The following is a 13,786-nucleotide window of genomic DNA, read 5'->3' as shown; positions in this document are numbered from 1 at the left end:
GGATCTAGCTCGAATGGGTGATCCTATCCTGATATAGCCCTCCCGAAGAATATGTGTAAAATGGATTTAGCCCGAACGGGTAATCCGAATTAGGGTCTGAATTTGCTTTGGGTGGTAATTCAGATCCAAGCTCATTAGAGTAATTGTCGTTGCGGAATTTAGCTTTGGTGGTAATCCCGACAATACTCTCGATTTTATATTCTGAGGATTTAGCTTGGACTGGTAATCCATTGTAAGGATGAGGTTCTTGAGTGTGCTCTCTGAAATGAAATGTGTAAGACCATGGTTGAAAGATACCATGGCAACATGATATGAAGTGTGTAAGACCATGGTTGAAAGATACCATGGCAACGTGACATAAAAAGAATAAGACCATGGTTGAGAGATACCATGGCAACATGACGGGAAATGAATAAGACCATGGTTGAAAGATACCATGGCAACATGACGGGAAATGAATAAGACCATGGTTGAAAGATACCATGGCAACGTGACATGAAAATAATAAGACCATGGTTGAAAGATACCATGGCAACATGACAGAAAATGAGTAAGACCATAGTTGAAAGACATTATGGCATCATGTCAAAGATAAATAAGACCGTGGATGGGAGACGCTTTGACATCTGTTGAACAATTGATATTCAGGTAATATGTATCAGATGACGAATGGTTATATGAAATGGTTGTGAAATATGTTTACAAGAACTGGTCATATGGAAATATATGTACAAAATAGTTGTATGAAATAATTATGAAGATAGATAAACGAAATAAGTATAAGTACATGGAATATAATTTATGTTAAGTTTGATATAAACTATTACGGAATAAATATACATAAAATATATGGAAATGATGGAGCATGAAATATTAATATAATGAAATGAATGATATATACTTATGAAGAAAGCGGTAAGAGAATGATATGTTTCATGGCATGTACATATATGATTATCTTTGATATGTTGATACTAGAAAATTATGTAGGTAAAGACAATTATTAAACTCAAGTGTGACATGTCGAGAAAATAAGTATATCAATGTTGAATTTATATGAAATATGTACTAGTATACTAACAATGTTGTTGTTTGATGCTTATACAAGTGCCAAGCTGTTGATTGAATGGTAATATATTTATTTATCTGATACATTAAATCGGTAAGTATTTAATTAAATTTCTTTTAGGTGATCTGCAAATTTTAGTAATGCTCTGAAACCCTGTTTCAACGTCGAATACGGGTTAAGGGTGTTACATCTCTGCCATAAATTAAGGTTTCCATGAAAGACTTGTATGAAGGGGGTAAATAGCACAATAATAGCATTCTGATCTTCATCGTTAATCTGAACCTCAACATTCTTTAAATCATTCAAAAGAGTAATAAATTGACTGATGTGATCTCTAAGGTGCTCACCTTCGTTCATGTGGAATGTGTACAACTGTTGTTTTAGCACTAAAAAGTTAGCTAGAGACTTTTGTCACGTAAAGGGTTTCTAGCCTTTTCCATAAGGTAAATGTTGTTTTTTCCATCAAAACCTTCTACAACATATTATTTGTTAGACATAATTGAATCGTGGATAGAGCCTTTTTTTCTAACCTATTTATTTTGATTTATCCATGTCTGCAGGCTTCTTCTCTGTAAGGACCTTCTCAAGATCGTCCTGAATCAAAATTGTCGTCATCTGAACTTGCCACAGATTGAAATTTGTGATGCTATCGAACTTATCAATATCAAACCTTGTTGCTGTCATATATGAATAGGTTGATTGCGAAAATTGAACTAGATCTGATACTAGTTTGTTGCAGTTTGTTGAGGATAAACCTAGTTAAGCAACAAACAAGTAAAATAATAAAGAAATTGAAAAGATCGAACACAAATATTTTATGTGAAAAACACCCACCGAAGAGGATAAAAAACCATGAGCAAAGATAATTTCATTAAAACGAAAAAAAATGAAGAGTACAAAAGATGGAGATAAAACTAAACCCCGAAACCCAAAATAAGAACCCTCAAAATGTAAACACAAAATTCTCTGAAAGCTTGTAAAAGCTTATACCTAAATGTGTAATGAGTTATTTTTCTAAGGTAAAAAATGACATTTTTATAGGCTAAATTCGTAAGTCAAATAATATTAAAAAATCTACACTAATAAAAGTTTAAGTGTGAAACTAAAAATATAGTTTAAATGGGAGAAGAAAAAAAAATACGAGTCATAACTCCACAATGTATATAAATATATGTATGTATGTATGTATTCTTTGTTAAAATAAAACACATAATAATTCTATTCTCTCCTTCTTTCTTCCATTTCTTCTTTCACTCTATAAATTTATTTCAATCTCAATCTTTATAGTTTTGATTTCACCATTTTTTCTCTACTACCCTTTCACGTCAAATTCACCATAGAAGAGAGTGTTTTTAAATTTAGGATGCCGTTTGAACAAAGAAATTTCGGAATTTATAATTTTATAACTTATATATTTAAATTTTTGAGATTATATATATTTTAATCTCAAAATAATAATAACTTGATATTTTATTAAAATTTAAAATTATATAAAATTATTAAAAAAGTAAATTCAAAATGAATTTGGGCAAACAAATGTTTAGGTTTGTTTGAATATGGACAACCATTTATCATGATACGAAGTTACCACATATTATCCTAATATTGATTTCTAGTGCCATGTCATCAAATTCTGACAGATATACTATAGAAATATCAATATGTGTGATGAAATCTAAGTTCAGATTTCAGTTAAATTCAAAAAAATGTCAATTAAATACAATTAAACAAATTTATAGGATAATATATATATATATATATATATTAATATTTCTTTAATTGTGATTTCATAGGCTCGATTTCGTAAAAATACTAGGCAGTTTTGTAATAAAACGAAATTTCTAACTAAAATTAAATTTGTTAAATAATATTTAAAAGAAAATGTATGGATGTATTAAGAATTAATGTTTTGTGGTTGTGAATATCAAAATTTGACATAAAAATTCAGAAATTACGTCAAAATACTTAATCATGATGTGTTTTCTATGTTACATGCCAATCCAAGATTAGTTATTAGAAATTAAGTGCACAAACTCTTTATCTTTGATTTTATTCATAAAATTTGTGACAAATATTTTTTAATTAATATGGAAAGAGAGGTATGCTTTTCTTTATCTTTTTTTTCAATTTATGATTTCCACTATTATCAATAAAATAATAATATTAAGAAGCTGCATATATTAAATATTAAAACAAATTATGCAGACAAAGCACATGCTTTGATTCCAACTACACCCTGTTTAAGCATGAAAATGGTTTTCCTTTTCCTCTCTTCCCTACAATAAACATAGACAAAAATGGAAGAAATTTCAAAATTTTAACAGTAATATAACATGCTTTTGCACCAAATTAAAATTATTAAATTTCCCCCATAATCTCATGTTGATTTGGGAGTATTTAATATTTCAACTGTAACCTAGCAATTATCATGATCTAGTGGGCTTAGTTTAATTCAAGCTTTCTGATTAATTTGAGGGTTGGTTCATAATAGGATACCTACCGGAGATGATACTGAAATCTACCTTGTTGGGTTTATATGTTATATATAATTTGAAATCTTCTTTGTTGGGTTTATAGTAATTGTAATGGGTAAATTGTGATTTTTTTCTTTTTCTTTTATGAAAATTGAGAAGTTTGTCAATTTATTCTAATTTGTTAGAATTTTATCATTATATTTTACGAAATTGTAAAATTATTCCACTTGTTAAGAAACACATGAATTTAAACAATTGATTTTGATCATTTATTGCGTTAAAATTATTTAACTATTGATTTTGTGTATAATTCATGTTAGAAAATTCATAACAAAGTTTACAATATTATCCAATTAAATTGACTTCTCAATTTTCATAAAATACGATTACATTAAAAAATTAATGGATAGTTTCATAATTATACTCAATATTATCTGTTGGTAGAGAAGGATTAGCAGCTTTTAGAAATTATTAAATCAATTACTTGGATGGGTTTTAAAGACTTTCAAATGTTTGCACTTCAACTTATATAGAATTCAAGTTTTAGATTTTATATTTGTTTTGTTGTATCTTAATAAATACTAACAAGAATATAATCTTTTCTTGTTATCAACTATAATTCAAATAATAGAGTTAAAATTAAAATTAAGTATATTGAAAATAATTATTTATTATATCTATAAATGTATTTGCATACATTATTGATATTTTTATATAGATTTAAATATGATACATATAATGATTCAATTCTTAAATGAATAAACTTAAAATTAGAATATTGAATAAGTTAATAAAATTAACAAACTATGAAATTAAGATATGATTTTTTTCAAATAATTAAAATATATCACAAAAAGTAACATAAAATAAATATATAAACATATCAAAATTCATGTAACAAGGATTATTAATGTATAAAGAATTATATAAATTTGTTGTAACCTCCTCAACTCGGCCTAAACGTTAGACCCGAATTTGGAAGATTACACTAGCCACCAAAGTGGCCTAGTAAGCTATCGGAGTTTTTGAAAACAATCATTTTAAAATATTTGTTATCTTGGAAGAAAACTTAATTAAATACTGATTTATTTACAACTCAATTTTTTAATTTTACTTTAGCAATGGAAAAGTGATATTTACATATGTATTAAGTAGAAAATAGGGTTTATGCGTAACTAATTATTAATCATATTTTGATATCCTAAAACAACATAAATGTCATGCAAGTTATGTATATATAGGAAAACCCAAAACTATGTCTCTGAATAATAAATAAAAAAACCAAGTATTAAATATGAATATTTTAATAATTAAACCGAGCCAAGACCCTCTAGATGTCTCATCCGCATCCTAACTTGATGGATTTTCTATAATGATGGAAATCAATGGGGGTGAGCTATGACGCTTAGTGTGAATTCAATCACAAGAAAATCGGTGAAAATAATCGGTAAGACATATGAAATAATAACACACAAAATAATCGCAATCCAATAGCAGTTCAAAGTATCGGTTTTTTAAATTAACCATCATAATATCACAGAACTTACAATATAAATTTCAGAATATCGATTTCACATGATACTCATCCAAATATATATGTATATGTGTCGTCTCAGATATTTTCAAGTTTGTATGCACATGCTTCCATAAATGTCACACAATTTCAGTTTTATAAAAAAGATTCTACCCTACCGCTACACACCACAATGGGAGTTCCCCAGAACTCCAATCACTAACACATCGGATTGTGGATTAACCACCAATGATTTGCAAATTAATTGCCAATGGCTATAGACGCACAAAAAAATGTCACTGATGGAATTTCCCTATGGTTGTGGGTACTGTAACGACCCGAATTTTACCGTTACCGAAAAAGTGTATTTTCGGGTCTCCATTTCTGAAAAACAGATTCGTAAATATTTATTAAAAATATTTACGAAGTAAAATGAGTGGTTAATTAGAGTTTAATTAAGTGAATTTAATTTAATGAAGAGTAATTAAGAAAAAGGACTAAATTGAATAAAGGATGAAAGTTAAATTGTAGATTAAAAGAAAATGAAGAGGACCAAAATGGCAATTATGCCATTTGTCCTAAGTGAATGATGTACCGTGAAGAAAATCTAAGATTTTTTATGTTTTAATTATATTATATTATATTATATTATATTATATTATATTATATATAAACATAAAAGAATGAAATGGAAGCAAGCAGAGAGAAGAACAGGGGAGAAAGAAAGGAAAGAAAGAAAGAAAGGGAGAAAAGGGAAAATTGATGTTTTGAAGCTTTAAACTTTAATTGAAATCTCGGCTAAGAAAGGACAAGACAAAGTCAACGGGGGTTAGCTCGAAAATTACGGTTTGTATTTCTATAATCCGAACCTAATACTTAATTGTTGAATTTATTTCTTAATATGTATATTAAGTGTTTTGAAGTAAAATTATTGTGTTTTGCAAATGAAATGGATTGATATAGTATGTGATGAATTTATTGAATTTATATTGATTGAATTGGCGTATATATATATAGATATATATATTGAATATTGAATATATATTGATTATTTGAATTGAATTGAAATATAAATTGTTTGAAAATTTTAAATATGAGATTTGTGATATTTGGATATTTGTTATTGAAAAGTGAATTGAATTGTATTGAATTATGAATTTATGTGATTAATTAAAATGTGTATTGATTGAAAAAATTGAAAGTGAATTGAATACCCTATTAATGATGTCGAAATTTGAGTCGGACATAGTTGGCATGCCATAGAATTGGAAGTGTTTAGGATTCTTCGACCTCGAGTCGATGAGACACTGGGTGTCACTATATTTCTTCGGATAGATTCGATGAGGTCTTGGGTACCAACTTTACTTCGACTAGGCCGATGAGACCTTTGGGTGTCAAATATTGCTTGAACTATCCGATGAGGCCTTTGGGTGCCATATTGGTGTGTTTGGTTGGATCCGAGTATCTGCCAAGGTCCGAGTCTTGTTAATAGGGTAAATAAGTGAAAAGATAAGTTGAGTGAATTTGATTGATTGAGCTATTGGAATAAAATGAGAAATTGAATTGAGAATTGAAATTGAGATATGAGATTGAAAACATGAACCAAAAGGTTCATGAAATGAGTGAAGTTCAAATGGATGATGATTGATGTTAGAATGAATTAAAATGGTATATTGTTAAGAAGTAAAGTGTGAAAACAAGTGAATTGTGAATATATTGTATAGAATTTATACGGTAAGTAAATGAAAAGAATTGAACAAATATGTTATTGTGTTTGTTATATGACTTGTATAGAATTTATATGGTAAGTAATTGAAATTTTATCTATAAAACAAATAAATGAATACTTATAATTGTTATTGTGATTTTAAGTTTAATTGTTATATTATTAAGTATTCGGATTATGGAAATACCATTGAGTATACCATACTCATTGACGGTTTGTTTCGTGCTTGAGTCTAGTAAAGATAGAACGTTGAATCAGCATCCCAATTCGATCCCGAATTCATTAAGGTAAAGTGTGTTAACTATTGGTAATGGCATGTACCTAGGATGTTTTATGAGAGTAATTTAGGTTGTAGATGTACTCATGAAATGAGTAAATTATGGTTAACAGCGGTATGTAGTATGAATTTTGAAATTTACTAAAAATTAGTAGTGATTCTAAATTAGTCCCGAATTGAATTCTTTGTTCATATTGGACCATGAGGGCCCATTAAAGGGACGACATCTTAAAACTAGGATGTGTGTAAATCTTTATTTTAATTAATGACCGAAATTGGATTGTCTTGTTGGTAATGTCTCATAACCTGTTTCGATGACGGTATAGGGTTAGGGCGTTACATTTAGTGGTATCGAGCTATTCGAGTTTAGCCGATTCTCGGACTAAATCGAACTCGGAATTGAGTCTAGGGGTACATGCCATAATTGAGTCGAAATTGTGTAGGGATCGGATGCTGATATATTTGTTTGGTATTGTTTTATAGTGAAAATGTTAGACAAAAAAATATCGATGGTATTGATTATTAAATATGTCTTTGAGACGAATAGTCTCGTGAATTAGATGAAAATGAATCAACAACACTGGGTATAAACTCAATGGGTAATTAATTCTTGAATGATGGTGATGAAATAATAATAAAAAATGATACATAATTATTTAGAATTATAAGCGATGTTTTTCAATGAATAGAAGAAATTGTATTTGTTATGATATCTACCCTCCTGTTTCTCAATCGGTTCTCAAGTGCTTTAAGGTATAGAGTTTGTCCGAATGGGTAAGTTATCTCTGTTAATGATCTGGACATGTATATATATGGTGTGGATGAATTGAGAATTACGATTAAGAATGATCTTAAAAAAAGCTGAAACTGGTTAGAGAATATTATCGGGATTGTAAATGAATTGTTCGATCACCGATTAAATGTTAGAAGGGTATGATATTCTGTTAAAAGATTCAGCTTACCGGTGGTAGGAAACATTGATTATGTTGTGATTAAGAAAGGGTTATTTGAAAATTTTACGAGATGAGTTACGAAAGAAAAATATATACATCGATCGAGATTTCTTGATCGAAACATCTGAAATTCTTGAAGCTTAAACAGGATCATATAATTGCAAGCTGTGTATGAAGGAATTTGTTTGATTAAATAAATATATCGGAGGGTATATTCCGATAGAAAGCTGTATGATACAAATGGTTTGAAGATGGTTTAAATGAAGGCGAAGTGAAGAATATAGAATAAGGAATGGAATATGTGTTAGACATGATTCTCCTGATTATTATCTTAGTGATTGCTTGAAGAAAAAAAAAACATTATTCAGAGTTTAAGACCGAGTAATATAGTTAACAGAGGTAGGTTACCTGTAATCTCAAAAATACGAGTGAAAGCGAAGTGTGACAAATGACTTCACTTGTAAAATCGGAGAATGAACATGATCGGGGTATATGTTAATTGTATATAAGAAGATATTTCTCTACCGGATGTCATTACGGTACTTTCTTCTTTATCGACACTAATATGATTATTTTAAATTGATATTGGTTTGACTATTCCTATGATTACATAAGTTCAATTATCTATTAAAGATTTGCTGTTGGGTTTGCTGAAATTTTTGGGTTGAAGCATTAAATTTTTCAGATTAGTATTTATGGGTGATAAGATCTGCTGGGCTGTTTGATAATGATACTCTTGTTTTCGATCGATTTGATGTTCTTCTTGTTTGATATAATCTCAATAATGGAATAGTTAATTCGCATGATAAGCGAAGTATAATATGTTGCAAGATCAAGATGATGAAATGTTTTGTTGAATCGGAGAAGATTGAGCTAATTGTCTATTGTGATATTGAACATGCCAACATAGATATATGCTTGGAAAGGGTCATGGTATTTACCTTGTTTATGTATTGAATATTAAAATATTTAAGTTAAGGTTTAAATCAATGGCAATAGTGCAAGAGAATTCTAATGTGTTTCGGAAAAGTTACCGAACTCTTGTTGATTGAAGAAGTTGAATGTGCTATAGATTTTGTAATGAAATGATAGTGAAAAATATATTTGAAATTAGAGGTTTTGTAAAACTAGTCGGTTATTACGAAATATGTGGAATTGGAATGATCGATAGACATTAGCAAGGTTACGATTAGTTGAAAGCTCGATTAAGCTGAAGCACTAGTTACAGTTCGATCGAAATCCGATAAAGAAACTTGTGGTTTCTGAGGATAGCAGTGTTTTGATACAAAAAAAAAAAAAAAAAAAGTGAAGTAATGGTTTATGTTACGAAATGTTAGAATCACATGGGAAGAATTATTTGATACCTGATTCGGAAGTGGTAGTTATTGTTCTTGCATTAAAAGATCAAGATATGATAATTAATTATCATCCGAAAAGACAATGAATGTATGTATATTCAAGTTGAAAGCTTTGTTTTGTGTTATGAGCTATGAACATCATTGTTATCATTTGAAGATGGTTCAATTTTGGTAGAGATAAAAAATTAAACCGACTTCTTTCTGATGAGATCTGCTAAGCTTAGAAATGTGGTAATGAGTTATCGATTAAATGGATATAGTATCTGATTTTTGATTAAACATTTCAGATTAGATATGATGGTTGTTTGCTATTTAGAAATAAAAGCTAAGAGAGATTGAGAACTTATCTGAGGAGAATTTGCATGAAATTATAGTAGTACTATGTCTATGCATTTTGGAAGAATAAGATGTACGATGATTTGAGAAAGATGTGTTGAAGGCTGGGAAAGAAAAGTAGTACTTTGAAATTGTATATAAATGTTTATATCAGATACAGATATCTTCAGAACTGTTACAGCTAGAAAGAATATCAGAATAGAAGTGGGATATAATTTCTATGGGTTTGAATTGGAATTATCTCGATCTTTGAAAAAGAAAGACGGTATTTGAGTAATCATCGAAGGTATGGTGAAGCTTGTATATTCTATTCTAGTATGAATAAGTTTCTTACTCAATAATTGTTTGAAATCTAGGTTTGTGAGATTATCAGATTACATGGTATGGTGGTTTCTATTATTTCTGATTGAGATATGTGGTTTATACTCTGATTATAGAACAAGTACAAGAAGTTTTGGGTGCGTAATAATAGTTTTTAACACTGTATGAAGTTCGAATAATGATTGATGTAAAGCGCATGGGATTTGATTAAATCTGATGAGAAAAAGAATATGCGAGTTGTTTAATTCGTGAAATTGAAGAAAAGTGGAAGTGATTCGAGATAGATTGAAAGTAATTTTGTGAGATAAGAATCATATGTGGACTTGAAACGTTGGGATATTGAGTATTTTGTTAGTGATATGATATTTCTTAAAGATTCAGTTTGAAAGAAAATTTTGAAGATCGAGGTTGAAAAGAAATTGAATTCTTATTCATTGGGCCATGTGAAGTTGTAGAAAAGTCGGATCGGTAAATTATTGCTTGGTTTTGCTTCTGAAGTTATAGAAAGTTTATGATAATTTTCCCTGATTTGAAGCTCAGAAAATGATATAGATCAGATTTGTTACATGTTATATCGACAAAGAATAATGAGATTTGATATGATTTATCGATGCGGAGAAAAAGCTGTTGAGATACTCGCTTGAGTAAGTGAAGCCATGATATTGAGGAAACATACGAGAACCGAAAAAAAACAGTGAGATCATGAACCCCACCTCTCTTTTAGGCAAATTTCGAGGACGAAATTTCTTAAAGGGGAGAGAATTGTAACGACCCGAATTTTACCATTACCGAAAAAGTGTATTTTCGGGTCTCCATTTCTGAAAAATAGATTCGTAAATATTTATTAAAAATATTTACGAAGTAAAATGAGTGGTTAATTAGAGTTTAATTAAGTGAATTTAATTTAATGAAGAGTAATTAAGAAAAAGGACTAAATTGAATAAAGGATGAAAGTTAAATTGTAGATTAAAAGAAAATGAAGAGGACCAAAATGGCAATTATGCCATTTGTCCTAAGTGAGGCGGTGTACCGTGAAGAAAATCTAAGATTTTTTTATGTTTTAATTATATTATATTATATTATATTATATTATATTATATATAAACATAAGAAGCAGAATGAAATGGAAGCGAAAGCAGAGAGAAGAACAGGGGAGAAAGAAAGGAAAGAAAGAAAGAAAGGAGAAAAGGGAAAATTGATGTTTTGAAGCTTTAAACTTTAATTGAAATCTCGGCTAAGAAAGGACAAGACAAAGTCAAGCGGGGTTAGCTCGAAAATTACGGTTTGTATTTCTATAATCCGAACCTAATACTTAATTGTTGAATTTATTTCTTAATATGTATATTAAGTGTTTTGAAGTAAAATTATTGTGTTTTGCAAATGAAATGGATTGATATAGTATGTGATGAATTTATTGAATTTATATTGATTGAATTGGCGTATATATATATAGATATATATATTGAATATTGAATATATATTGATTATTTGAATTGAATTGAAATATAAATTGTTTGAAAATTTTAAATATGAGATTTGTGATATTTGGATATTTGTTATTGAAAAGTGAATTGAATTGTATTGAATTATGAATTTATGTGATTAATTAAAATGTGTATTGATTGAAAAAATTGAAAGTGAATTGAATACCCTATTAATGATGTCGAAATTTGAGTCGGACATAGTTAGCATGCCATAGGATTGGAAGTGTTCAGGATTCTTCGACCTCGAGTCGATGAGACACTGGGTGTCACTATATTTCTTCGGATAGATTCGATGAGGTCTGGGTACCAACTTTACTTGACTAGGCCGATGAGACCTTGGGTGTCAAATATTGCTTGAACTATCCGATGAGGCTTTGGGTGCCATATTGGTGTGTTTGGTTGGATCCGAGTATACGCCAAGGTCCGAGTCTTGTTAATAGGGGTAAATAAGTGAAAAGATAAGTTGAGTGAATTTGATTGATTAAGCTATTGGAATAAAATGAGAAATTGAATTGAGAATTGAAATTGAGATATGAGATTGAAAACATGAACCAAAAGGTTCATGAAATGAGTGAAGTTCAAATGGATGATGATTGATGTTAGAATGAATTAAAATGGTATATTGTTAAGAAGTAAAGTGTGAAAACAAGTGAATTGTGAATATATTGTATAGAATTTATACGGTAAGTAAATGAAAAGAATTGAACAAATATGTTATTGTGTTTGTTATATGACTTGTATAGAATTTATATGGTAAGTAATTGAAATTTTATCTATAAAACAAATAAATGAATACTTATAATTGTTATTGTGATTTTAAGTTTAATTGTTATATTATTAAGTGTTCGGATTATGGAAATACCATTGAGTATACCATACTCATTGTGACGGTTTGTTTCGTCTTGCAGTCTAGTAAAGATAGAAACGTTGAATCAGCATCCCAATTCGATCCCGAATTCATTAAGGTAAAGTGTGTTAACTATTGGTAATGGCATGTACCTAGGATGTTTTATGAGAGTAATTTAGGTTGTAGATGTACTCATGAAATGAGTAAATTATGGTTAACAGCGGTATGTAGTATGAATTTTGAAATTTACTAAAAATTCGTAGTGATTCTAAATTAGTCCCGAATTGAATTTACTGTTCATATTGGACCGCGAGGGCCCATTAAAGGGACGACATCTTAAAACTAGGATGTGTGTAAATCTTTATTTTAATTAATGACCGAAATTGGATTGTACTGACTGGTAATGTCTCATAACCCTGTTTCGATGACGGTATAGGGTTAGGGGGCGTTATAGGTACATAGCAAAAATAATGCAGGTAAAATCTATTAATGATCGTGGATGCACAACATGTTTGCAGATAATAGTTGCCAAAGGGTTGTGGATGCACAACAAAAACATCGCAAGTGGAATCTTCTTATGGCTGTGGGTACACAACAATACCGTCACGGATGGAATCTGCCTGGGTATACAGTAAAATAGATGCAAATAAACTGCCAATACTTCCTCCGTTCACAACGTCTCACCCCATGCAATGCAATATGGCATGCTCAATAGATTAATACACTAGCATTTAATTTGGTTTTAGTAGAACAATACAGTAGTAAACAATATGCTCATAATGATTCGATTCAGTAGCAATTAATATGCTTATGACAAGCAAAAATCATGCTTTTTATGTGTTCGGTTTAACGGTGACATAAGCCATACTATACATACAAGTTCGGTTTAACGGTGACATAAGCCATACTATACATACAATCACAAACTCTGAAACAATAGACCTATGTATTGTTCACAATTCATGCGAATATATATTTCATATTAAATCAGTCCATTAAATCATGGTTTCTAACATAATTCATATTATTAGGGGCTCAATTGAATAAATTAAAGTGCTAAAAATAGTTCGGAAATCACTTAGGGACTAAATTGATCAAATCTTAAAATTTCTGGGCAAAACTGTAAAATCTAAAAAAAGGGGACACATAGTCTTGTGATCGGACCGTGTGGAAAGTCTTAGACTGTATGAAGGGATACACGGTCATGTGATAGACTGTGGTCGTGTGGTATTTGCAAAATCAACCTACCGTGTGGCAGGCCGTGTGAGAATTGAAATAACCTAGGGTGTCAATGGGACATGGATGTGTGATGGGTCGTGTGGTCCATACGTGGCAGATCGTGTGGCCCTATTCTAGGCACAATTTTACCTCGATTCACTTGTAAGAACACACACATGTCATTGGGATCTTCAGCGACGTTTCTCATGT

This window comes from Gossypium arboreum, chromosome 1, assembly GCF_025698485.1.
Source record: "Gossypium arboreum isolate Shixiya-1 chromosome 1, ASM2569848v2, whole genome shotgun sequence".
NCBI lineage: Eukaryota > Viridiplantae > Streptophyta > Magnoliopsida > Malvales > Malvaceae > Gossypium > Gossypium arboreum.
Note: the sequence above shows the minus strand (reverse complement) of the source record.